The 27,833-nt window shown below is 38.7% G+C and overlaps 1 pseudogene; it reads left to right on the top strand.

Annotated features, from left to right (window-relative positions):
* The first annotated feature begins 306 nt into the window (after positions 1-306).
* On the top strand, positions 307-27,120 carry LOC110621509 (annotated as a pseudogene).
* The last annotated feature ends 713 nt before the right edge of the window (positions 27,121-27,833 follow it).

Here is a 27,833-nt window from a genome sequence, read left to right as displayed (position 1 = left end):
CGAATCAAATTTTCAAAATTAATCGATTCGGTCGATTATTTCAATTTAAATCGAATAATGCTCAGGCCTACTTGCACCACAACTACAAGTTCGACTCTCAACCTAATAACTTTTTAGTACCCAAAATACCCTTAGCAGAGCAATTATTTGGTGATATGGGAGTACCCCATGATATAAACGACGTGATATTTTTAATTAATAAAATTAAAATTTTTATTATTAAATTATTAATACATTAAATATTTTTATTTAATGTATCCTCTAAAACTTTCCCATCTTGCAACAATCTCATATAAAGATCTTTCTCGCAGCTTCCTTTCATTTTTATTTCTAATGGATAAAAAGGTAACTTTCTGATACTGCTTAATTCTCCATATTATTTTATTCTCTCACCTGCCCTCTCATGGAGGCTAATACTCTGCTACGTTCTTCCTCACCGAGCTCCGCTCCTGTCTTGTTCTCTTAATCAAATTTGATCAAATTTGGGAGAATCCAGTTGAGATTTGAACGAAGAATCCCGAAACAGAGTATTAAATGGGACAGTGATTGGAGGAGCAGAGGAGGGGTTTTGAAGGAGAGGAGTCAGAGCGGAGGGTTGAGGTGTACGGCGGAGAGTATCGAGAGAGAAATGTTGATGGGAGGCAGAGAAGGTGAAGTTAGTATGGTGTCAGAGAGGTATAAGGTGGTGGCTTTAACGGCGTGCGTTATGTGCCTTTGTAATGCTGATCGTGTTGTCATGCCCGTCGCTGTTGTTCCTCTCGCTGCCAAATACGGTTGGTCCAGTTCCTTTCTCGGCATCGTCCAGGTAAATGCAAATCCCTTTTTTTTTCTTTTCCTTATTTAATTTATTTTTTTACTTGAGAATCTTATTTAAATATATTCAATAAATGTGCTATCGCAACAAATATTAATCAAAATACTATTACTGTAATTAGCCAAACGTCCTTTTAATTTCAACTTTCGAATCTATCATTTTTATTTATTTATTTATTTATTTTTTTATGGAAAACCAGATTGGAATTGTAGTACGTATTAAACAATGAGTCTGTTTGGATATGAAGTGATTCGGTGTCGTTTTATTTATCATGAAAGACAGAGCAGAGCGTGTACATGATATGTTTGAGAAAAATACTGTAATGGCTCGTCGACTCCTGAAATTGAAGGAGACGTGTGTTACACTATACTTCTGATAATGAAAAGAAGGACATAATAAAGGTGGCTGACAATTTTAGAGGCGAACTGAGTATGATATGAAAATTATACGAAAAATTAGGAATTAGGGTTGTGTGCTAACCGATTTCACGCATTTATAATTGATGAGCTGAGATTCGATGGGGTCACTAGATGGAGATACTTGAACTGTGATTTAATTCGATGGGTAAATCAATAAATCGTGATCGGTTTGATAAAGAGTGAATGACTTTAAGATTTCATATTGATCCTTCTATACTTGATCTTAAGGAAGGGACTTAGAAAATATGAAAAAATGGTTAGGGGTCTACCGGGGATGCGGTGGAGATCTTCTGACATTCAAGTTAAATCTAAGACTTTTAGAGAGATGCATTATGGAAATAGATGCAAAAGAGAAATAAAAATAGAGTAGTGAAGAGAAAGAGGAAGTTTCGGAGAGAAAAAAAGAGAGGATGTGTCCGAGAGTATGTGTAAAAGTGTGAGAGATCATGTGTGAGAGCGATAGTTAGGTTCTCCCTGCTTTGGGTTAGATCAGTGGTATATATATTCCTGATCATTCTGACACCCTTGGTGTCATGTCATATCAGACTGGACGGGGATGTCCTTTCGCAGGTGTGTTAAGGGTTCATTAATGATGGACGGTTGGTTAATAAATGCAGAGCTAGCTAGTTTATACCATGTCTATCGTATACATCACGTCAATTTGTTTTACCGCACGTGCATTCATGACCTTAGTGATATACCGAGGGGATGACCAATGTGCTAGAGGTCAACATCCTATCTTGATTTTATCAAGTCGTGTCGAGCTCACCTGATCTGTACTATAGTGGGTTCCCCTTGGTCACTAAAGTCAGTTGTACCCGCATTTAGTATCTCTTTGTGGTATGAGCTTTAAAAATGTCTACCCGTTCATTTCGGGCTTTTGGCAGGGTCAACGGTGTTGGTAGTCTGACCTTTGTACCTTATAGGTTGAGCTTTCTACTGCGCAATTGGACCAATTGGTGAGATTCATGGAACCTTCTTGAATCCTATGTGTACGTATTGTGATCTTAACAGACCCTGTTATTTATATGTTATCAGATGCCCTTTTGCTTCTCCAAAGATTATTTATGACAGTTGGAGGAGAGAATTTAATTTTAGGGAGTCGTTATGGACAGTTTTTAACGTATTTCCCTACGAGAAACATGCCCTCATCGTTGTCGATTCTCGAACAGACGCCATTAAATGAAGGCAATGATTATCGGGGGGGGGGGGGTTTTCAAAGAACTATTGCCCAAGATCATTTGGAGAATTACAAATTTGAATTCTGCAGCCTATAAAAGCCTCTCCTGGACGCTTTAGTATACTTTGGCTGTAACGACCCGAAAATCGGACCGCTACCGGCGCTAGGATTCAGATCGGCTTAAGGCCGCCGGGACCCGTAGCAAGCCTGACATGTAACCTGTAAACCTGTTTAATCCCATACATGATCAACAATCATACATAAAAATTAAAACTTTTCTTTCATTCATTCCTCATACACCAAACTCAACCTGAGCAAGCACTAAACATAATCTTAATCATAAACTTGACCCCTCAGTGGGATCTCATCAATGCCCCAATGGGCGATACATTATAAGTTGAGTTGGTTAAACATAAACATCAATAGACATTAAGATCATGTATCAACAAGGGATTACTATGAACTATGGCCAAGCACACTTCTAAACCTCAATATCATTATACATAACATAACTATTTAACTTTACATCATTATACAATTTTACCATGTCCACTATCTATCTATTACAAACATAAGACTTTACTCTTCTTGACTCCTCTGTCTAGCCCGTACCTGCAATCCTGGGGGATTAGGGAGAAGGGGTGAGCTACTAGAGCCCAGTGAGCAGAATAATAGAAAACAACATTTAAAATCTCATGCCATCATGTAATGCAACACATCACAACAAATCACATCTCGGATGGTATTGTCACCAATAGTCCTCTACATTCCAAAGTGTCGGGACGTAGAATGGGTACAACCGGTCTTTCTCTTAACATAACATATCATAACATACCAATGTGCCAGGGACGTAGAATGGGTACAACCTGGACTTTCTCTTACATAGTGCCAGGGACGTAGAATGGGTACAACCTGGACTTCCATACTATACCATGCCGTAGCATCATCATATCATATGAGGACTAAAGGGTCATCCAATAACCAATCCACATCAACATCATAAATGCAATGCAACATATTCGTGGGTTCTAATGCAAACAACCTATTTCATCACATGGCGTTCATGATGCATGAACATGCTCAACTGTATAATTCATTTGCTTTAAAAACATAAGGTTTATTCTACTCACCTCTTGCTGAAGCTCTACTGACTCAGAAGCAGCTGAACTCACTGCTGGGGTCCTCGGTTCCTCGGGTCCGAACCTACACAGGTGGACTCAAATGAGGGACCAAACAACTAGAACATAACTCTAAAAACATCCCCCAAAAACCCCCTAAAACACCTCAAACAATCATGCAAAAACATGCAAAGGAAGGCAGAACAGGGCAGGTTCGGCGGCACCTTCGGCGGCCGAAAGTCCCTCCAGAGCCGAAACCCAGGCAGGTTCGGCGGCACCTTCGGTGGCCGAAAGTCCCAGACAGAGACGAAAGTCTCTTTTCGGGGGCAACTTCGGCAGCCGAAAGGCCTGCCTCCCAAGCCATGTTCGGCGATCGAAAGTTCCTTCGGCTGCCGAACCTGGTTTCTGCCAAAGGGCAGAAACTTGGCTCCTTTAAGCACATTTGCCTCCAAAACTTCCAATCATGCATTTAGCTCAACCAAAACATGCAAATATACATACATTGGCTCCTAGGGGCTTCAAACTAACTTAAACCCCAACTACAACACACAACAACAACACAAATCCAACATACATTGCTCAAAACATAACATTAACTCAAAAACCTAACTATGAGCTAAACATGCATTCTACCCCATAGATCTTGCATAAAACTTACTTTAAACATGAAATGAGCTTAAGATCGGCTCTTACCTCTTGAAGATCGAGAGAGAGACGTCCTAAACTCGGAGGTGGGAGATTTTTGAGTTCTTGAACCTCAAAGCTCCAAAACTTGCTTTAAACTCGAAAATCTTCAAAACAAAGCAAAAACTTGTGAAAATCTTGAAAGATTTGGAGGAAAGAACTCAAGGATGGTGAGGAACGGCGGAAGGGCTCACCTTGGCCGAAAATGGGGAGAAAGCTCGCCCATTTCGGCTAAGGGGCTCTTTTATAGTGGCTGGCCAGGCCACATTCTGGAGCCGAACGTACCCCCGCATGCATGCCATGTTCGGCGGCCGAACTTGAGGTTCGGCGGCCGAACCTGGGCTTCCCTCACTTATGCCTTCGGGGGCCTAAGGCTCACCCGAAAAGCATGCATGTTCGGCGGCCGAACCTGAGTTTCCTCCAAGGGTGTTTTTATTCCAAAAACTCATTTCCTCTTGCCGAACCTGAGTTTCCTCCAAGGGTGTTTTTATTCCAAAAACTCATTTCCTCTTTACTTAAAATCATCAAAAACATTAAAACATTTCATGAAAACATGGTTTTACCCTTCTAGAGGTCTCCGACATCCGAGATTCCACCGGACGGTAGGAATTCTGATACCGGAATCTAGCCGGGTATTACATTGGCATTTTGAACTTTGTCTTTCTACTTCGAACTCTCCTCTTCCTTTGCTTTTTTATTGGATTTTTCTACTACAGGCACGTCTTCTTTTGCTATGGCCCTTATTGAGTTTTCTTTGGTCGAGAGACTCTTAATAATGTTACTTTTAGTAACCTCTGTCGAGTTATTTCTAAGGAGCTTTTATTCACTCTTTCTTATTATATTCGAGCTCCTCGTTCTACCCAGCGTATCATACTTTTTTCTTCTCCTCCTCTTGCTGGTCTTGAGGATGCTTAAAATGGGAAAAGTTAATTTTCTTCCTAAAACAGTTTTAGTACATGTTGTCTTTTCCTCTTTCCGATTTTTGCATTGTGATTTTTAGGTTTTATAGGGTCTCTCCTAAGATGCTAACTCCTAATTCTATCTTGTTCATGAGAGCCTTTTAGCAGTGTGTTAGGGCTAGAGCTTCAGGCCATCTGTTAGCCTTTTTAGGTCTTTCTTTAGGATCACCAAATCAAATAATGGATTCTAGAGTTTTAGTGGTTGGATGGGTCTGTCTATTTTTATTGGTCATAAAGACTCTACCTGTCACATGATAGAGAGTTTCGCCGTCATTCGTTTAAAGGGAGAGCAGAAGTGGGATTTTGCTTCACTAGCCTCTCTTCCCTTTAAGTATGATGTTTTCAAGTGTCTCAAGCTCCCTCCTAGGAGTGATTGTTATGCTGCTGGTACTTATTACTTTGCTTTTTGTATTTCTGGTTCTTTTTTTCTTGATTAAAACTTATTTTTTGTGGTCTTGTATCTTTTGCCATTCCAATGGAAAAGACTTCAGCGCCCGGGAATTTCACATTGTCTAAGGATTTTATTAAGCAGGTAGTCGAGCAGTTCACTCATCAGAAGACTATGGAGGTTGTTCACGAGGTGCTGGGACCTGACTCTCATCAGAAGGAAGATGTGCTTTCCTTAGTGATTGTAGGACCGCATTCTGAAGGGGTCGCTAAGGAGGGAGTTGCTGGGTCTTTTTTATTTTAGGCTTTTTGTATGGGAAACTTGACAGAATAGTGATTTTGTATGGTTTTACTGTATGTTGACTTTGGCAATAAAATTTCTATTAAAAAAAATTAATTTCAATTTTAGTTTTTAAATTTAATGAAGGAAAATGGATGGAATTTAAAGTGGAATTTGGATGAATTGGCACCGTCTATGGGAATGAGGAGACTATCATGTTGCTTGAATTTCCAAACAAAATCCATTAAGATCCATATAGAAAATTAAAAAAAGCTAACAACCAGCAACAAGAAATACCAGATGGAAGAGAGATGGTGGAAAGACCTGAGAATCACCAGCTACATCTAAAAGCCACACGGTAAAAGTCGGATAAAGAAAGATGCTGATATGAGGAGAAAGTGCAATACAAGGGCGATCCATCATTCGTGGAAGAAAGGTGATTGTGCAAGTTAACTAAGCTGCACAGTTACTTCTTTAACTCAAAGTATTTTTGTTATTATGACTAATTATAAAATTATCTTAGACGAAAGTCTTGTGTATATGAGTCCAAACATGATAATATATGGAAGTAGTTTAAAAGCTCTCATCGGTAATTAATATTAATATGAATTCATTGAGAAAGAGAGTATTTATTTAAGTATGCTGCTATGTGATTTGAAAATTGTAAAATGATCAATATTTATATTCATTAAGAGCCCAGTGAATAGTTGAAATGCTCATAAAAATAATCAAGGCTAAAAAGTTCGATAAAGAGCTGAAACACTCAGGAAAAATACTCAGGGCTAAAGAGTTCGGAATAACACAGAGAGCCGAAGAGCTCTAATAAAGAATCAGGGCTAAAGAGTCCGGAATAATATAGAGGCAAAAGAGCTCGAACGAAGAATCTAACCTAAAGAGCTCAAACGAAGAATCTAGACTAAAGAGCTTGGTGAAGAGCTAAAATGCTCATAAAAATAATCAGGGCTAATAAGTCTGATAAAGAGCTAAAATGCTCATAGTAACAATAAGGTCTAAAGAGCCCGATAAAGAACTGAAACGCTTATGAAAACTCAGGTCTAAAGAACACAAAAAACGATCGAAAAAATAATTCAGTTCTTGAAAAACCTAAAAGTTCTTTTCTAAAAGAAGTACAAATTGATAACATAAAAAGAAAAGTGAAGGGCATCCCGATCCTTGGAAATGTTTAAATCATAGATCAAAGATTGCATACAACAATTTACGCTAGTTTTTGTTATGATCTTTATTAAATAAATTATATGTTACTCTTTTCGTTTATATGAATCCTAAGCATGGTTACCCCGACATATCATCAAGGCTAAAGCAAGTTATAAATGACTTGCCGACCTAACGATACATTAAGATATCATATAAACGACATGGTTGATAATGCCCAATAAGAAAATAAAGTCCAACATAAGGGCAAAAAAATGTCAAACATTGAAAAATGATAAAGAAACTGTAATACCCGGCTAGACTCCGATACCGGAATTCCTACCGTCCGGTGGGATCTCGGATGTCGGAGACCTCTAGGAGGGTAAAATCATGTTTTTGTAAAATGTTTTCATGTTTTTAATGGTTTTAAGTATGAAATTAAATGAGTGTTTGCATGAAGTCCTTGGAGGAAAACCCAGGTTCGGCTGCCGAAAGTCAAGTTCGGCCGCCGAACATGCATGCGTTTTGGAGGCACGTTAGGCCCCCGAAAGCATGAGTGAGGGAAGTCCAGGTTCGGCCGCCGAAACTCAAGTTCGGCCGCCGAACATGGCATGCATGCGGAAGCACTTTCGGCCCCCGAACGTGGCCTGGCCAGCCACCTATAAAAGGGTCACTTGGCCGAAATGGGCGAGCTTTCTCCCATTTTCGGCCACAGCTAGCTTCCGACCTCCCTCTTCCAAATCTAGTGTTCTTCCTTCAAATCCCCACCATTTTTCTTGAGTTTTAAGCTTGCATTGAAGGTTTTGAACTTTTGAAACAAGTTTTGGAGCTTTGGGAACTCAGGAGCTCATTTTCGTGGATCTCCAAGTTTAGGTCGTCTCCCTCTCGATCTTCAAGAGGTAAGAGCCGATCTTAAGCTTCTTATGTGTTTTAAGTAAAATTTTATGAGTTCTTTGGGTAGAAATGCATGTTAGGATATATGTTGAGTTATGGGTTAATATTGATGTTTTGAGCAATGTGTGTTGATTGTGTGTGTTTGAAGTGTTGTAGTTGGGGTATATGATTGTTTGAGACCCCTAGGAACTTGTATGCATGTCCTAGTTGAGCTTTATGCATGATTTGAGGTTTTGGGAGGCAAGAGGCTCATGTGAGCCAAGTTTCTGCCCTTTTGGGAGAAACCAGGTTCGGCAGCCGAAGGAACTTTCGGCCGCCGAACCCCCTTGTGGAGGCAACATTCGGCTGCCGAAACTTGCCCCCGAAAGAAGACTTTCGGATCTGTCTGGGAGATTCGGCCGCCGAAGGTGCCGCCGAACCTGCCTGACTTTCGGCTCTGGAGGGACTTTCGGCCGCCGAACCTGCCGCCGAAAGTGCCCTGTTCAGCCATTTCTTGCATGTTTTTATGTGATGTTTTCATGATGTTCTAGGGGGGTTTTTGGGGAGTAGTTTAGAGTTATGTTCTAGCATGTTTGGTCCCTCATTTGAGTCCACCTGTGTAGGTTCGGACCCGAGGAACCGAGGACCCCAGCAGTGAGTTCAGCTGCTTCGGTGTTGTCAGAGTCAGCCAGAGGTGAGTGGAACTAAACTCAATCTTTTAAATTAAATGTTTTATCATGTTTCATGCATCATGATTATGCAATAGGATGATTGCATTAGTATTCACGAATATGCCGCATTGCATCGATTGTTGTTGATGTGGGTGAATGTTGGATGACCCAATTAGTCCATGACAGGAAGACCAGGACCCCATTCTACGGCTTGGCACGGAAATGAAAGACCAGGACCCCATTCTACGGCTTGGCACGATTGTGGACTCGAAGACCAGGAGCCTAGAGGAGGCCCTGGGATAATGGTAAGTAATGTATGTATGACAGGAAGACCAGGACCCCATGCTACGGCCTGGCGCTATGTTAGCTTGGACTAATTGGTGACAAGTTCACCCAACCCTTATGTGAATTGTCTGTGTTATGATGCATTTCATTAAAGCATAGTGTTAATATGTTTTATAGTTCAGCTCACTGGGCTTTTAGCTCACCCCTCTCCCTTTACCCCCAGGCTTGCAGGTACAGTATAGTGCGGGAGTCCGGATAGAGTAAAGAAGTCATGCTTATGCAATAGCTAGCAATGGACATGATCAAATTGTAATGTAAAAGTACAGTATAGTTATGTAATGAGGTTTATGGATGATAGTGTGTGCTTGACCATAGATTGTGCTATCCCTTTAACACATGATCTTAGAGATTTTTTACGATGTTTATGTAAACCAACTCAACGTATGTTATGTCACCCCTTGGGGACACTGATGAGATCCCACAGAGGGATCAATGTTATGTTAATGTTTATGCACAGGTTGAGTTTGGTTGATGTTCATGGAAAGAAAAGTTTTAATTTTTATGTATATTGTGGATCATGTATGGGATTATACAGGTTTACAGGTTATATGTCAGGCTTGCTACGGGTCCCGGCGGCCTTAAGCCGATCTGGATCCTAGCGCCGGTAGCGGTCCGATTTTCGGGTCGTTACAGAATGGTATCAGAGCCCTAGGTTCATATGGTCGGACCTAGAGTGTCGGGCTCATAGATGTTATAGAAGGTCAAGCACAATAGGGAAAGATCATGTCCACTAGGATAGGATGTGGAGTCCTTTCTTGCATGATGATGTGAAATGCCATGATAATATGCATGTGCATTAATGATATGCTATGATATGTGATGTATGTGATGCGGGTTCATGTGTGCCCACATGAACCATATGATGCTAATGTTTATGTGTTGTGCACCGTTTTTCAGAAAACAGGATGAGAGGAACTCGTCGATCAGTAAGATTGACTGGAGTACCACCTGAGGATGAGGGCATGAGCGCCCGTCCTCCAGCATTGCCTAGGGCAATGTCTAGTAGGTCTAACAGAGATAGAGCAGCAAGAGACCCTAGAAGGTCTTTGGATCTGAGTAGAAGCAGATCAGTCAGAGGAACAGTTCAGGGAGGAATGTCTGAGAGCATGGGGGATGAGATGGATGTAGAGCAGAGGAGAGATGGCAGTCTGGGAGTTAGCATGTCAGAGGAAGGTATGGGAGAGTCCCAAGGAGGCACTCAGGCCTCGGGATTTGTACAGCCACCTCACTACCCACATTTCTCACAACATCCCGGGTATTCGATGGGAGGTACATCGAATTACCCTAGTTTCACCCCTTATCCCACACAGATGCCATACCCACCATACTACCCACCATACTCTCAGTACCCAATGTATCCACCTCCACCCTACTATCCAAATCCAGCAAACCCTACCTCAGAAAATGTTGCACCACCTCCACCACCTACAGAACCAGCAGCCCCAGTTGCTCAGCCATCTAAACCTAGCTCAGCCAGTGGGAGCAAGGTTAAGATGACTGACTACATGAAATTGGGTGCTCCCCAGTATGAAAAAGGGGATGACCCATTTGTATATCTTGAAAGGGTTAAAGTGATCACAGAGGAGATTGGGGCTGATGACAGTAGAGCCATTCAGATGGCCGGGTTCACGCTTAAGTGCAAGAAGGCACGGGAGTGGTTCAAGAATTATGTGAACCCGAGAGTGGACAGCATGACTTGGGAAGAGTTTGCAAACGAGTTTGCAGGATGGGCTTTTCCCGATAGTTCAAGGGAGCTGAAGATGATAGAGTTTGAACAGTTGAGGCAGACGGATGAAATGAGTGTAGAGGAGTACACCGACAGATTCTTGGAGTTGTTGCCTTTTGCAGGGCAGAGTCTGGATACAGATTCGAAGAAGTCAAGGAGGTATGTCATGAAACTTCATTCCAGGTATTCCTCCTTGATTCAATCAGTGGACAGGGAGAGCTTCCATGCCATAGTGGATATGGCCAGGAAAATGGAGGCCAGTGCCATCGTTCAGGGGGCAGTTAAGCAATCAGTGGCACAGTCTTCCGGTTCTAAAACTCCGGGTGGGGGAAGATTAGATCCCTCTACCCTGAGTGCAGCAGCTTCAGGCAGTAAGAGATGGGGTAAGCCCAAGGGTAAGAAGAATAAGTTCTGGAATAAAGTCAAGTCCAGTCTGGGATTTGGGAGTGGCTCAAGCTCTGGTGCGGATAATGCAGTTTGTGCGAGGTGTGGTAAGCCACACAGGGGAGTATGTCGGTTTGGGACGAATGCCTGTTTCAGATGTGGTCAGGAGGGACATATGGCTCGAGATTGTCCAAGAGCAGTCCCGATGGCTCAGTCCCAGCAGACAGCTTCAGGCAGTGTGGCGCAGCCAGCAGCTCCAGCCATGACTCAGGCCAGTGGCAGAGGCAGAGGGAGAGGGGCAGCCTCTTCTTCAGCGGGCTTCAGAGGTGAAGGTCCATCAGCTCCAGCACGGATCTTCACAATGACACAGCAGGAGGCAGATGCATCTAACGCCGTAGTGGCAGGTAACTTAATTATTGGTTGTTCAGATGTGTATGCCTTGATGGACCCTGGTGCATCTCATTCTTTTATTGCTCCGAGAGCCGTGGGGAGGTTAGGTCTGATGACTTCTGGGTTAGAGTGTCCTCTCTGGGTCAGTGGACCCAAGTGTGATCCATCTGTGGCAGAATCAGTCTGCCAGTGTAGTCCTGTGTTTGTTGAGGGAAGATGCTTGTCCGCCGATCTAGTGGTTCTAGATTTGACAGATTTTGACGTCATTCTAGGGATGGACTGATTATCTACCCATGGTGCTACCTTGGACTGCAGGGACAAGGTAGTCAGGTTCAGAGGTCAGGATGGGTCTGAGGTTGTCTTCAGAGGAGACAGGAGGGGTACACCTAGAGGTCTGATATCAGCTCTTCAGGCTCGTAGGTTGCTCAGGAGGGGATGTCAGGGGTATTTGGCTCATGTGAGAGAGCTTAGCAGTCAGGTTAGAGAGCCCGCCTCGGTGCCAGTGGTTAGAGAGTTCTTAGATGTGTTCCCAGACGAGCTGCCAGGTTTACCACCTGCTAGGGAGATAGAGTTCGAGATAGAACTGATGCCTGGAACCCGACCGATCTCTATCCCTCCCTACAGGATGGCGCCAGCAGAATTGAAAGAGTTGAAGGAGCAGTTGCAGGAGCTGGTAGACAAGGGCTTCATCCGACCGAGTACCTCACCCTGGGATGCTTCAGTTTTGTTTGTGAGAAAGAAGGATGGATCCCTTAGACTTTGTATCGACTACAGGCAGTTGAACAAAGTCACTACCAAGAACAAGTACCCATTGCCAAGGATCGACGATCTATTCGACCAGCTAGCAGGAGCGGGTTGTTTCTCCAAAATAGATCTGAGGTCCGGGTATCATCAGTTGAGGATCAGGGAAGAGGACGTACCAAAGACAGCTTTCAGGACCAGATATGGGCATTTTGAGTTCCTTGTAATGCCGTTCGGGTTAACCAACGCCCCTGCAGCATTCATGGACCTCATGAACAGAGTGTTTAGCCAGTACCTGGATCACTTCGTTATTGTCTTCATAGATGATATCTTGGTGTATTCCAGGAATGCAGAGGAGCATGCCCATCATCTGAGGTTGGTTCTACAGACCTTGAGGGAACATGGCTTGTATGCCAAGTTCTCCAAGTGTGAGTTCTGGCTAAGGAGCATTTTGTTCTTGGGGCATGTAGTGTCAGAGAATGGGATAGAGGTGGACCCCAAGAAGACCGAAACTGTGGCTAACTGGCCTAGACCCACTTCAGTGACAGAGATCAGGAGTTTCTTGGGTTTGGCAGGTTACTACATGAGGTTCGTTCAGGACTTCTCAAAGATAGCAGCTCCTCTGACCAGACTAACCAGGAAGAATCAGAAGTTTCTGTGGACCGACCAGTGCGAAAAGAGTTTTGAAGAGCTTAAGAAGAGGTTGACTTCAGCACCAGTTTTAGCTCTGCCATCTAGTGATGCAGACTTTGCAGTCTTTTGTGATGCGTCCCGTGTGGGACTGGGTTGTGTACTTATGCAAAATGAGAGGGTGATTGCTTATGCTTCTAGACAGTTGAAGAAGCATGAGTTGAATTACCCCACACATGACCTGGAGATGGCAGCAGTAATCTTTGCACTCAAGATGTGGAGGCACTACCTCTATGGGGTTAAATGTAAGATCTTCACAGATCATAAAAGCCTGCAATACATCCTGAGTCAAAGAGATTTGAACTTGAGACAGAGGAGATGGGTGGAGCTGCTAAGTGACTATGATTGCAAGATTCAGTATCATCCGGGTAAGGCGAATGTCGTGGCAGACGCTCTAAGCCGGAAGTCACTAGGCAGTCTATCCCACATCACGGCAGAGAGGAGACCAGTGGTTAAGGAGTTTTACAAGCTCATTGAGGAAGGTCTACAGTTGGAGTTGTCTGGTACAGGTGCCTTGGTTGCTCAGATGAAAGTGACACCCGTGTTTCTGGAGCAAGTGGCTCAGAAACAGCATGAGGACCCAGAGTTAGTGAAGATTGCCAGGACTGTTCAGTCAGGCAAGGACAGTGAGTTCAGATTCGACAATAAGGGGATCCTCCGCTATGGGAGTCGATTGTGTGTACCAGATGACACAGAGCTAAAAGGGGACATTATGAGAGAGGCTCATAATGCAAGATACAGCATTCACCCCGGGGCCACCAAGATGTATCAAGATCTGAAGAAAGTTTATTGGTGGCCAGCTATGAAGAGAGAAGTGGCACAGTTTGTGTCAGCCTGCGAAGTATGTCAGAGGGTGAAGCTGGAACATCAGAAGCCGGCTGGAATGCTTAACCAGCTACCTATTCCAGAGTGGAAATGAGAGAATATAGCTATGGACTTCGTAGTGGGGTTACCGGCGACGTCCAACAGATTGGACTCCATATGGGTGATTGTGGACAGACTCACCAAATCTGCTCACTTCATCCCTGTTAGGAGTGGCTATTCTGTGGATAAGTTGGCGCAGGTGTATGTTGATGAGATAGTCAGACTGCATGGGGTTCCTGTTTCTATAGTGTCAGATAGAGGACCCCAGTTCACCTCCAGGTTTTGGCGGAGTCTGCAGAATTCCATGGGTACTAGATTGGATTTCAGCACTGCCTTCCATCCACAGACAGACGGACAGTCAGAGAGGACCATCCAGACCATAGAAGATATGCTAAGAATGTGTGTGCTGGACTTTGGCGGTTCTTGGAGGTAGCATCTACCCTTGGTGGAGTTTGCCTACAATAACAGCCATCATGCTAGCATCGGGATGGCTCCATATGAAGCTTTATATGGAAGGAAGTGCAGGTCACCTGTTTGCTGGGAAGAAGTTGGAGAAAAGGCCTTGGCAGGGCCTGAGATAGTAGAGATCACCAGCAGGGTGGTACCCTTAATCAGAGAGAGAATCAAGACTGCTGCAAGCAGACAGAAGAGTTATGCAGACATTCGTAGAAGACAGGTAGAGTTTCAGGAGGGGGATCTAGTATTGCTCAAGGTGTCTCCAATGAAAGGAGTGGTTCGGTTCGGGAAGAAGGGTAAACTGGCTCCGCGGTACATCGGACCCTTTGAAGTCTTGCAAAAGATTGGGAATGTATTGTACAAGCTGGATTTACCTGCTTCAATGGAGAGAGTCCATCCGGTTTTCCATGTTTCTATGTTGAGAAAGTTCGTGTCAGATCCGGGCAAGGTTCTTAGTGAGCCTGATGTGGAGATCCAAGAGGATCTCACCTATGTTGAGCAGCCAGTACGGATCCTAGACACCCAGATCAGGAAGCTGAGAAACAAGGAAATCCCGATGGTGAAAGTCCTGTGGAACCACCACAATATGGAAGAATGCACCTGGGAGACACGGGAGTCCATGCTCTAGCAGTACCCTTATCTTTTCTAAGGTTAGTTTATTGTGAGTTTATGTGTTTTTGTAAGTATGTTATGTTGTTTGCTATGCATGTGCTAGTCGAGGAACATTCGGGGACGAATGTTCTTAAGGGGGGGAGAATGTAATACCCGGCTAGACTCCGATACCGGAATTCCTACCGTCCGGTGGGATCTCGGATGTCGGAGACCTCTAGGAGGGTAAAATCATGTTTTTGTAAAATGTTTTCATGTTTTTAATGGTTTTAAGTATGAAATTAAATGAGTGTTTGCATGAAAAGTCCTTGGAGGAAAACCCAGGTTCGGCCGCCGAAAGTCAAGTTCGGCCGCCGAAAGTCAAGTTCGGCCGCCGAACATGCATGCGTTTTGGAGGCAGTTAGGCCCCCGAAAGCATGAGTGAGGGAAGTCCAGGTTCGGCCGCCGAACATGGCATGCATGCGGAAGCACTTTCGGCCCCCGAACGTGGCCTGGCCAGCCACCTATAAAAGGGTCACTTGGCCGAAATGGGCGAGCTTTCTCCCATTTTCGGCCACAGCTAGCTTCCGACCTCCCTCTTCCAAATCTAGTGTTCTTCCTTCAAATCCCCACCATTTTTCTTGAGTTTTAAGCTTGCATTGAAGGTTTTGAACTTTTGAAACAAGTTTTGGAGCTTTGGGAACTCAGGAGCTCATTTTCGTGGATCTCCAAGTTTAGGTCGTCTCCCTCTCGATCTTCAAGAGGTAAGAGCCGATCTTAAGCTCCTTATGTGTTTTAAGTAAGATTTTATGAGTTCTTTGGGTAGAAATGCATGTTAGGATATATGTTGAGTTATGGGTTAATATTGATGTTTTGAGCAATGTGTGTTGATTGTGTGTGTTTGAAGTGTTGTAGTTGGGGTATATGATTGTTTGAGACCCCTAGGAACTTGTATGCATGTCCTAGTTGAGCTTTATGCATGATTTGAGGTTTTGGGAGGCAAGAGGCTCATGTGAGCCAAGTTTCTGCCCTTTTGGGAGAAACCAGGTTCGGCAGCCGAAGGAACTTTCGGCCGCCGAACCCCCTTGTGGAGGCAGCATTCGGCTGCCGAAGCTTGCCCCCGAAAGAAGACTTTCGGATCTGTCTGGGAGATTCGGCCGCCGAAGGTGCCGCCGAACCTGCCTGACTTTCGGCTCTGGAGGGACTTTCGGCCGCCGAACCTGCCGCCGAAAGTGCCCTGTTCAGCCATTTCTTGCATGTTTTTATGTGATGTTTTCATGATGTTCTAGGGGGGTTTTTGGGGAGTAGTTTAGAGTTATATTCTAGCATGTTTGGTCCCTCATTTGAGTCCACCTGTGTAGGTTCGGACCCGAGGAACCGAGGACCCCAACAGTGAGTTCAGCTGCTTCGGTGTTGTCAGAGTCAGCCAGAGGTGAGTGGAACTAAACTCAATCTTTTAAATTAAATGTTTTATCATGTTTCATGCATCATGATTATGCAATAGGATGATTGCATTAGTATTCACGAATATGCCGCATTGCATCGATTGTTGTTGATGTGGGTGAATGTTGGATGACCCAATTAGTCCATGACAGGAAGACCAAGACCCCATTCTACGGCCTGGCACGGAAATGAAAGACCAGGACCCCATTCTACGGCCTGGCACGATTGTGGACTCGAAGACCAGGAGCCCAGAGGAGGCCCTGTGATAATGGTAAGTAATGTATGTATGACAGGAAGACCAGGACCCCATGCTACGGCCTGGCACTATGTTAGCTTGGACTAATTGGTGACAAGTTCACCCAACCCTTATGTGAATTGTCTGTGTTATGATGCATTTCATTAAAGTATAGTGTTAATATGTTTTATAGTTCAGCTCACTGGGCTTTTAGCTCACCCCTCTCCCTTTACCCCCAGGCTTGCAGGTACAGTATAGTGCGGGAGTCCGGATAGAGTAAAGAAGTCATGCTTATGTAATAGCTAGCAATGGACATGATCAAATTGTAATGTAAAAGTACAGTATAGTTATGTAATGAGGTTTATGGATGATAGTGTGTGCTTGACCATAGATTGTGCTATCCCTTTAACACATGATCTTAGAGATTTTTTACGATGTTTATGTAAACCAACTCAACGTATGTTATGTCACCCCTTGGGGACACTGATGAGATCCCACAGAGGGATTAATGTTATGTTAATGTTTATGCACAGGTTGAGTTTGGTTGATGTTCATGGAAAGAAAAGTTTTAATTTTTATGTATATTGTGGATCATGTATGGGATTATACAGGTTTACAGGTTATATGTCAGGCTTGCTACGGGTCCCGGCGGCCTTAAGCCGATCTGGATCCTAGCGCCGGTAGCGGTCCGATTTTCGGGTCGTTACAGAAACGAAAGCATCTTCATTAATAAAAAAAAATGTGTTACAAAAAAGTAAAAGCTATATAATGATAAGGGCATGCCAAAGACAAGCTTGCTATATATTTACAAATAAGAAAATACTCTTGAACTTCCTTAGAAGAAGCAAGTTCACCAGCCAAGTCAAACTCAACCCTGGAGATGGTAGGAGTAGCACGAGTAGCCTCGACAGTCGGGTTTGCAAAAATAACATCCCTCGAGGGAGAAACTTGGGCATCTATGGCCTCTGGAGCAATGAGATTGACAATCATCTGACCGGATAGATCACTATCCTTCCCTAAAGCACCATAGAAAGAGGTTGTATGAGCTTTGGAAGCTGAGGTCTTCGAGACAGGGGTCATAGCAGGCTTTTTAATTGATAAGTCATCAAGGACATACTACACGTTCTCATCATCAGAATCACACTCAGCTAATCGAAGAGCACTAAGAGGTTTTCTCAGCTCATCATGACCAGCCTTCAGCCCCAAATTATAACCGCTAGCATAAAAACACATAGCAGAATTGAGAATTTTGGATTTGTGCTCATCAGCCTGCAGGTATTTTTGATACATGGTCCTGTTGACGCTCTCAGTTTTCTTGTGCATATCTATTATGGCTGCATCATATTCCTTACAACGAGTAGAGAGCTTAATTACCTCCAATTTATACTGATTCCTCATAGCTTCACTGGTGCGAGCATCCTCTCAAGACTTTTCCAAGCGATGATGAGCTTGCTTCAAGTCTTCAGACATCTTCAAAAGCTCACCCTCGAGTTGGGAAGTCTGTGAAAGAAAGCCTTTAACCTTCAGCTCTGCATTAGCTTGGACTTAGGACAATCGAGTTGTCGCTTTAGACTACTTTTTAATCAATTGATTCTCCAATTGAGTAGCCCGATCATTTTGAAGACGGCTCTGCTTAAGTAAATCATTCAATCTCCTCACCTTAGCCTCATGTTCTCCTTTTAAGGCGACAACACGCCTCATGTTCTCCTTTTAAGGCGACAACACGGGTAGCCTCCTCTTACCCAACTCTCTCAATTTCAGCACGAGCAACCCCTTGGGCACCTTTCAATTTTTCTTCCAACTCGACAAGGGTACTAAGGACCTGTGAACACAAACAAACAATTAACACGATGAAGAAAGCAGAAGTTAGTAAAACAAGTAAATAGAGAATATACCGAGAGGACTTATCTTTTGCAGTCAGTAAAAAGCTCTTTAACAGGCTTCGAACTGCTAGCCTCTAACTATGCACTAAGCTTAGTCAGATGACGAAAGGTCCCCAAGAACTAAGGATCACAGATATCAGGAGAAGACCCAAAGACATGGTTACGGAGAAACTCTGCAATAGAAGTAGGGGTCGACTCTTGGTTCAGGGTATAAGTAATCCCCGACTCATGGGGAATCAGGGCCTGAGGCAGCTCTATATTGACATCAGTAGACAGGCTCTCCTTATCTCCTCTTACCGTGTCAGGGGTGCTTCTTGCGCGACTGCCTAAGGAGACTCCCCTGCCCGGAGACTTATGCAACTAAGATTCTTTAACTAGCCTCCTTTTCTTCTTTAGAGGCTGGGGAGGGTAAGACCTTTGAGAAGCGGACTAGGAATTCTTCCTTATCAGGCCACTTGAAGCCTCATCCTCCCCTTCTGAAGAGTGGTCACTCATCCTCCCCTTTTGAAGAGTGGTCACTCAACCTCCCCTTCTGAAGAGTGGTCAGGCGGGAGAACATGGATTGCAGAGGTATCGAAGGGACCACGAGAGTTATCTCCTTTGTGAGACATTTGCTGAACACCTCCCTCTCCAACCATTTTCCCAGCGCCTACTTCCTCCACAGTCTCCACAATACCCTCCTCCGCAGCTGTATTTGACGGAGGTCCCATGATGGCCACAGGTTGTGCATTCTCCTCTTATTGAGGGTCAAGACCAAGGGCATCATGAATGACCTCCATAGCCTTTCGAGCAGTGAACTGCTTGATAGCCTGCTTGATGAAATTCGTGGATAAGGTGAAATTTTGGGGCATTGTGGTCTCACTCATTGGAATCTTAGAAGCTGCGAAACATAAAAATGAAAAATTTTAGTCAAGGAGGAGAAGAAAACAAAATGAAAGAAATCAATGTATACCAATGGTATAACAATTGCCCCCAAGAGGAAGTTGTAGACATTTAAAAATATCGTACTTATAAGGAAAAGATGTCAGACGAGCAAAATACAGTTGCTCCCACTCAAACAAGCAGGAAAAAATATTACACTCAGAATCAATGTCCTCCCAAGTTAGGTTGAAGCCCCAACTCCGTTCTCCACTCAACCAGACAATAGTAAAGCTTTCGACTCAGTGACGTATAGAATCTTTATGGCCTGTGAAAATAAACAAACACATACGGCCACTAAAGTTCTAAAACTTGTTATTTGACTTAAGGATCCTAAAGAGAGACCTAAAGAGGTTCACAGATTGTCTAAATCTCCATCCCCAGCACACCACCTCAAAGGCACACATGAATAAAATATAGTTAGGAGTCAGCATCCGAGGAGGCACTTGATAGAACCAGAAGACCTCCACAAAGAAACGAGAGAGAGAAAAAGACATACCATAGTCGAATTATTTTAATTAAAAGACTAATTTTGCCATATTGAGCATCGACTAGCCCATGAGAAGGAGGAGAAGAGAATAGAGCAATTCTCTCAAAGGAGTGTGGAGCCCTAATTTGATAGGACTCCATGTGAAGCAACTTTTCATGAATGGCTCTCCAAAGATTATTTGGGGTAACATTAAACTGCAACCATCTACGAGAGAAAACTCTAAGGGAGCCATGAAAAAGGGAGACGTACCTGAAGCAGGAAAATTCTCAAAGGAAAAGCTGAAGAAGAAGGGAGTTTGAAGCAAGAAGGAAAAAAAATTCAAAAATACTAAAGTGGTTTAAAGTGTCCAAAGGAAGGTTTTTATAGGCCAAAGAATTCAAAATTCAAAATCCCTAAAAGAAATCTTGGGCGGCGATTCTTTGAAAAAACCCCTGATAATTACTACCTTCATTTAATAGCTTTTGTTCGAAGATCGATAGCGATAAGGACATGTTTCTCGGAAGGAAAATGCGTCGAAAACTGTCCACAATGTCTCAATGGAAATAAATTTGCTCCTCTAACCATCATAATAACCCTTAAAGAAGCGAAAGGGCATTTGATAATATATAAAAAATAGGGCCCGTTAAGATCGTGACACATGTACACGAGATTTGGAATGGACGTGTAATCCTTTCCATATGGTCCGATCGGGCAGTAAAAAGCCCGACCTATGGAGTACAAAGATCAGACCATTAGCACCCTTGACTTTACTAATGCCTGGAATGAATAGGCCGACTACTTTAAGACTCGTACTATAAACAAGAATTAAATATGGAGACTACTGACCTCAATGAAATCCGAGCACGACCTAATGGGACTGGAGTAAGAAGTCGACCTCCAATATGTTGGTTGTCTTCTGGATACATCATCAGGATTATAAATGCGCATGCAAAAAGACAGACTAATATGACGTATAAGAAATGAATGGATATGGTATGGACTAATTGACTCCGCATTTATTAGCCAACTACCAATCATTAATGAGGCAGGACATACCTGCCATCGGATGTCCTCCTCCAGTCTGACGGGACGTAAGTTAAAGAATGCCCAGATGATCGAGGTATGAAAACCCTTAAACCAACCATACAAGTGGCTCTCTCTCTCTAACACATACACGGAAGAACTCTCAAGTGCCTCCTTCAACAGGCACTCTCAAGAAGCTTTCTCTTCCTCTTTTCCTCTTTGTTTTATTTCTCTTTACTCTATTAAAATGTCTCATATCTAACTTTTTCTCTTTACTCTATTAAAATTAAAATGTCTCATATCTAATTTGAGCGTCGGAGGGTCTCCACTGAAGTCTCCCCAATAGACCCATGACAGTCTTCTCATATTTTGCATGTCCTTTTTCTCAAGGTCAACTCATATTTTGCATGTCCTTTTTCTCAAGGTCAAGTATGGAGGAACCTTTATGAAATCTCAAGGGCACTCACTCCTCATCAAGCTAATCACAGTTCATTGATCTGTTTAGAATCGAGTCACTGTCTAAGTGTCTGCATTTGACTACTCTGCTAGATTTTAGCTTGTCAGTTGTATGTTGACTTTGACAATAAAATTTCTATTAACTAAAAAAAAATTTAATTATAATTTTAATTTTTGAATTTAATGAAAGAAAATGGATGGAATTTAAAGTGGAATTTGGATGAAATATTTAAATCCTAAATAGCCATAATCGTTTTATGTAAATTTAGAGTTTAGACGAAATTAAACAAATAAAACATGCAAAACTTAAAAATCATGAGGAGAAAAAAAAAAAAAAAGAGACTTATATGTGTATTATAATCTTTTATCAATTGAAATTGCTTGTTTTTTTTTTTCTTTTATCAATTGAAATTGCTTGTTATCTTTTTCTTTTTGAGAATATTGGAATTAATTAGTTCCATTTGTCAAATAACATATTGTTTTCGCATCTATTATTAGTGAATTAATGTTAATAAAGAATTTTATTTAAAAAAGTTTTATAAACCTATTTAGGAAATAATTATGTAAACATTACATTTTAAAATGTATGAAATTCAAATTTTATATTTCTATGTCTTATTGATTTATTTTAAAATTAATTTGGCAACTAATTAATTTATCTATTTAAAATTACAGTTTAACTGTATTTGGAAAACAAAGTTCTTAAATATATTAGTTAAAAAATGTTAAAACTAATTTAAATTTTACAAAATAAACTCAATATATATATATATATACATATGGAGCTCTATGTACGTGTTCTAAGTTAAGTATTTTTATTTGTATTTAGGTCTATGAATGTTTTAACTTGATTCGGTTTAAAATTAAATCGAATTGAATAAATTAAAAATTAAAATTTTAGTATTTAAAAAAATTGAACCGAATTAATTTTAATCAGAAATTGAATCGAACCAAATCAGAATGATTTGATTTGATTCGATTTGATTTGATTTAATCGATTTAAATTTTTAATAAATTTTTAATTTTTTACATGTTATTTTTAATATTTTAAAATTTAATTGAAATATTTTAACTTTAATACGATCTAATCTTTCTATATTATTGAAAATAATATACTATTATCACTTATCGGTTTGATTTAATTTTTTGATTTTTTTCTGATCAAAATCAAATTGGATCGAAATAACCAAAATTCTTAAAATTAAAAACTAAACCAAATTAAAATAAATAAAAAATTAAATTAAAATTTTAAATTAATTCAATTCGATCGATTTTTTCAATTTAAACCGAATAGTTCTTACCTTACTCCATATCATTATAAAAAATACATGCCTGCCTAATTCCATATAGTCCCAAAAGAGTTAGCCTCCAATATATATGAACGAATGCTGGTAGATCCATGAATATAGCCTCTGTGTTTCACGGACTCTGCACTGTGCTTTTATGACGCCGAAATTGCAGTTGATTTTAGCAAAAACTAATATTTAGTTGTTTTTTAGGTAAAATTGAACTAATATTTAGTTGTTGCACGTAAGACTGTGCACAATTTTAGAGTCCAGCTAGAAAAATCATATCTAATTAGTAAGAATAGTAGTGAAACGAATTTATTTTACTATTTCAATAAATTAAATTAATATTTAATTTCTGTACCGATTTTCTTTTATATATTTTAAAATATTTTTTGTACATTCACCATATACATTTTAATTAAGGCTATTTATGTCAAAATTTATAATTTTACGTTATTTTATAATTTAATTCTCTTTTTTAATTTTGATATAATAAACTAAATCTTTAAAAATTTTAAAATATTTATCTTTGATTTCAAATTGTGATTAGAGAGAATGTGTTTCTATTTACATGGCAAGCCACGAAGTTTATTTTACTATTATTTAATGGAGCCATTTGACATATTACTCTAATAATATTTTATTTAATTTTTTATTTTAACTTAAAATTACTTAATAATATATTAATTGACTCTATTAAAAAATAATAAAATTAATCATGTGGCTTGCCACGTAGATGGGAGAGTTCCTTCCGTTTCAATTTAAATCAGAATAAAAATTTTAGAAATTGTGAAAAGTGAGGAGTAAATCGCAAACCTATGCAAAAGTAAAGATTTTTAATATTAATAGCCCTTAATTAATTATGCACAAATCTCAACGGTTATTAAATTTATTTTCTTACGAGCTCAAGTTTATATCAGACTTTCCCTTTTAATAAAATAACAAACACTAGGTGGTCATATTCCAATAGAATTAACAGATGCTTTCCTTAATTATTTGTTGAAGTCATCGTTTCTGTGGGGATACATATTCTCATCAGTAATAGGAGGAGCCTTGGTAGACAAAAATGGAGGAAAAAGAGTGCTGGCATGGGGCGTGGGACTGTGGTTCGCTACCCTTCTCACTCCATAGGCTGCTAACCACTCCACCGCTGCCCTCTTGGCCGTTCGTGCCTTCTTTGGAGTTGCTGAGGGCGTAGCTTGTTTTTGTTCAGTTAATACGTAATTTTACCTGAATGCAGGTGTTCAATGTGAACTTGAAGCAAGCAGCTTGGTTTAGTGCTGTTTCTGGGGAGCAATGGCAGTCTCTGGCTACATTGCAGGAGCAGCATCAGATTCATTAATCAAGGCAGGCTATTCTTTCACACCAGTCCGAAAGATCATGCAGGTAGAGCCGTAGAGCATCCTCTATATTTTTTAAATGACTGGATATCTGTTCATTTTCAAGATTTTTATTGAGTTAATTACCTGTAATTATCATGCACATTACAGTCTATTGGTTTCATTGGACCTGGGGTGTCTTTGCTCTGCTTAAATTTTGCCAAGATACCAGTGACTGCTGCCATGTTCATCACAGCAGCCCTGAGTTTGAGTTCTTTCAGCCAAGCTGGCTTTCTTCTTAATATACAAGTAAGTTCTTGATTCATTCCGTAGAGAAACAATTATAAAAGCCCTACCTTATGATCACATACAAATTGATGAATCTCTATTTGATCAGGATATAGCACCTCAGTATGCAGGATTCTCCATGGTAAGTTGTTGAAATTTTTTAAATTTTTCTGAAAGAAATTAAAATGTGCATGCTGCGTTTAACATTACTTTTTTTCCTAAAACCCTGCTGCGTGACCGGCTTTCTTATTATTAAAAAAAAAATTTATATATATTTATAATATAATTAAATATATTTTATAATATATAATATAACATTAAAAATATTTTTACGTTAACATTAAATAATATTAAAATATATTTAATGTTATAAATATTATGTCGTAAAGACACATAAGAAATAATTAAATAAAAAGTTCAAGTAATATGTTGAGAAATAAAATGGCATTAGGCTGCAATAAAAAAAATATATAATAACTATTTATTATTAAATTTATAACTGATATTATTTAATTTTATTGTTATAAAATTAAAACATTAAAAATAATAAAATATATTATTATAATATAATATATTATAAAAAATAATAAAAAATATTTTTATTATAAAAAATTATGATAATATCATCAAATTAATAATAATATAATATAAATATATTATTTTATTATAATAATAATAATTTTAAAAAAATTAAAGCTAGCAACGCCATTTTTTGGAGTTTTTTTTTAATAAAAAGAAAATTAAAAGACTGGCTTTGATAGCTGCCTACCGTGCTTGTGAAGCACTGCAGGCACTATTTGTTTTTTTCAAAGAAAGTATTTTATTTTTTCTTTTATTTTCGTCCGATTTTCCTTTGAAATTTGTACAACCTCTAAAGATATTATAATTTGAGAAGATTCTCCAATATGAATGGATGTACACAAGAAAAAAGTAATTGAAATTTCTGATTTTGCAATCCTAAAAAATCCAAAATCATACACACTTCCTTTATAAAAATTTCAATTTATTTATTCATACCAAAAGACTTTCAGAATTATTATCAAAATTCTCAATAATAACACTCAAATAACTTTCATAAGTAAAAAAATAATATATTTCATTAACTATACACAACTAATACTAATAATAATAAAAAAATAATGTGCTAATAGTAAATATTTAGAAATTAAATGTTAACAGATATCCAACATTAATTACATAATAATTTAACATATTCAACACTAATAAAATAAATTTAACAAATCTATCACTCCTTATCCATCAATTTAACAAAACCCAACACATCTTATCTAAATTAATTTAACAATTTCAACACTAATCTCATATAAATTTAATAAACCTAACACTAATTCAATATCAATTTAACAAATACAACACTAATTCAATCAATTTAATAAACTCAACGCTAATAATCCATAAATTTAACAAATTCAACACTAATTACCCATCAATTTAATAAATTTAACTCTAATTATATACTAATTTAACAAATTCAATACTAATTAGCCATTAATTTAATAATTTTTATACTAATTCAATATCAATTTAATAATTCCTACACTAATTCAATATTAATTAAATAAGTCTAACTCTAATTATACATTAATTTAATAAATTCAACATTAATATCCATCAATTTAACAAATTCAATTCTAATTATATACAAATTTAACACTAATTATTCTTTAATTGACGAAACCCTACAACTAATTATCTATCAATTTAACAAATATAACACTAATTAACAAACTCAACCAATTATTTATCAATTTAATAAATTCAACACTAATTACCTATCAATTTAACAAATTTTACGCTAATTCAATTTTAATTAATAATTTCAATACTAATTTAATATAAATTTAATAAATCTAACACTAATTACCCATCAATTTAATGAATTTTACACTAATTCAACATCAATTTAAGGAATTTTACACTAATTCAATATTAATTAAATAAATACAACTCTAATTATACCAATTTAACAGATCCTACACTAATTATCTATCAATTTAACAAACTCAACACTAATTATTTTTTAATTTAATAAATTCAACACTAATTATCTATCAATTTAATAAATTTAACTTTAATTTAATAAAAATTCAACAATAATCAACATAAATCTTGATAAAAATAACATTTTTTCATAAATCATCCGCAACAAATACTTACAATTTCAATTTATTAAAAAAAAAGATATTGACCTTTTAACCCTTTCGATAAAATTCAAAAGCTGCCTACAAGAGAAGGGAGAGATTGCAGGCGGCGGAGGCGCACAGTAGGGGCTATCTACAATGAGTTGTAGCTTCTGCAGGAGTGAATGAGTGTCACAAAAGTTGGTGCAGGCCATCCGTAGTGTTTTGGAAACTTTCAGCAAAAGGTGTATCGATGTTGACAGCATCAAAAAGGCTAGGAAGAGCAACTGTCGTGTAAGGAGAAGCAAAGAATGAAGTTTGGCGGTTGATCTTTAAAATGGAGAAAGAGATGTTAGATTTTTATTTCAAGTTATTTTTTAAAGTTTTTGACTGATTAGGGATTGAAAAAAAATCTAATACTAATTATTTACTTTTTCTATCGTTAATTTATCGAAAATAATTTAATATATTATTTATTATTATTATTATTGATATAAATTTTTTTATATAAAAATAAAATCTGTGGCTAAACTCACTGTAAATACTTCTTTCTTTATAATGCAATCTATAAAAACTCCAAAGTTATTTATAATTCTTTATTTATAATATTGCTAGAAAGTATTTTCTATTAGGTGCAATATCTGCCTTCTTTTAATTTCTTTTTTTTCTTTTTAGAATCAGCCGGTACGAGAATTAAACTGTTCTGAGATGAGGAATAGTATATAAAATTCAATTCTATTGCTTTTCTATTAATTTTTTTTTGTGAGACTGATGTTTGTGTCAATGTATTGGATCTCAATTCTCTCCTGTTGCCTCTGTCGCCACTTCTCAATCTTCAAGTTCTCACACCTTCGCCATTGCTTTTCCATTCACCACAGTCTCCTCTTGATCATGCCGTTGACAATAGTAACAAGAAGAGTTATATTGGCGAGTGAATTTTAATTAGTTGGTCAAGTTAAATTCAATAAAATTAGCAGAATCACAATTAGAAAAAATTAAAAAAAAAAAAAAAAAAAGAATAGTGATAGAGAGACAATAAATTAATTTTAAATAAACTATTATCAAGTTTCCCTATTTTATCAAAATTAACTATTTAATCTCTATTTTAAATTCACTTATTTAAATGTGTCTGAATACAGTGAGATGTAACCATTTAATCATACTATAAAAAAATATTAGTCTACTTAGTTTAATCTGAAATATTTCTAATATTTAGCTGCATAATTCTAATAATACATATCTTTTAATCTATATAATTTTAAATATTTATACTATTTAGTCATATTAAAATAAATCGGTTAATATTTATTAAATAAAAAAATAAAAAAATTTAATTTATAAAATATTAAAAACATTTTAATTGAATAATTTTTCAAGATGGCATGTTTTTGTGGCCTCATTACCTAACATTGAATTATTAGTTTAATAATTTCTAACTTTTAAATAAAACTTGCATCTCATAATTGATGGCCAATTGATTCTATACTAAAATGGACTCAACTTTTATAAGATAACATAGTAAAGGTTACTTAAAATTATAATTATCAATTTCGATGGATTCATTTTTTTATTTTCTTTTTAATTTTCTCAAAATATGTGAATTAATTAAGGAAGGGATAGCAAAATTTAACCAAATCTAGAAGAAAAA

This window comes from Manihot esculenta, chromosome 8, assembly GCF_001659605.2.
Source record: "Manihot esculenta cultivar AM560-2 chromosome 8, M.esculenta_v8, whole genome shotgun sequence".
NCBI classification, from domain to species: domain Eukaryota; kingdom Viridiplantae; phylum Streptophyta; class Magnoliopsida; order Malpighiales; family Euphorbiaceae; genus Manihot; species Manihot esculenta.
This window is presented reverse-complemented; position numbering and strand designations above follow the sequence as displayed.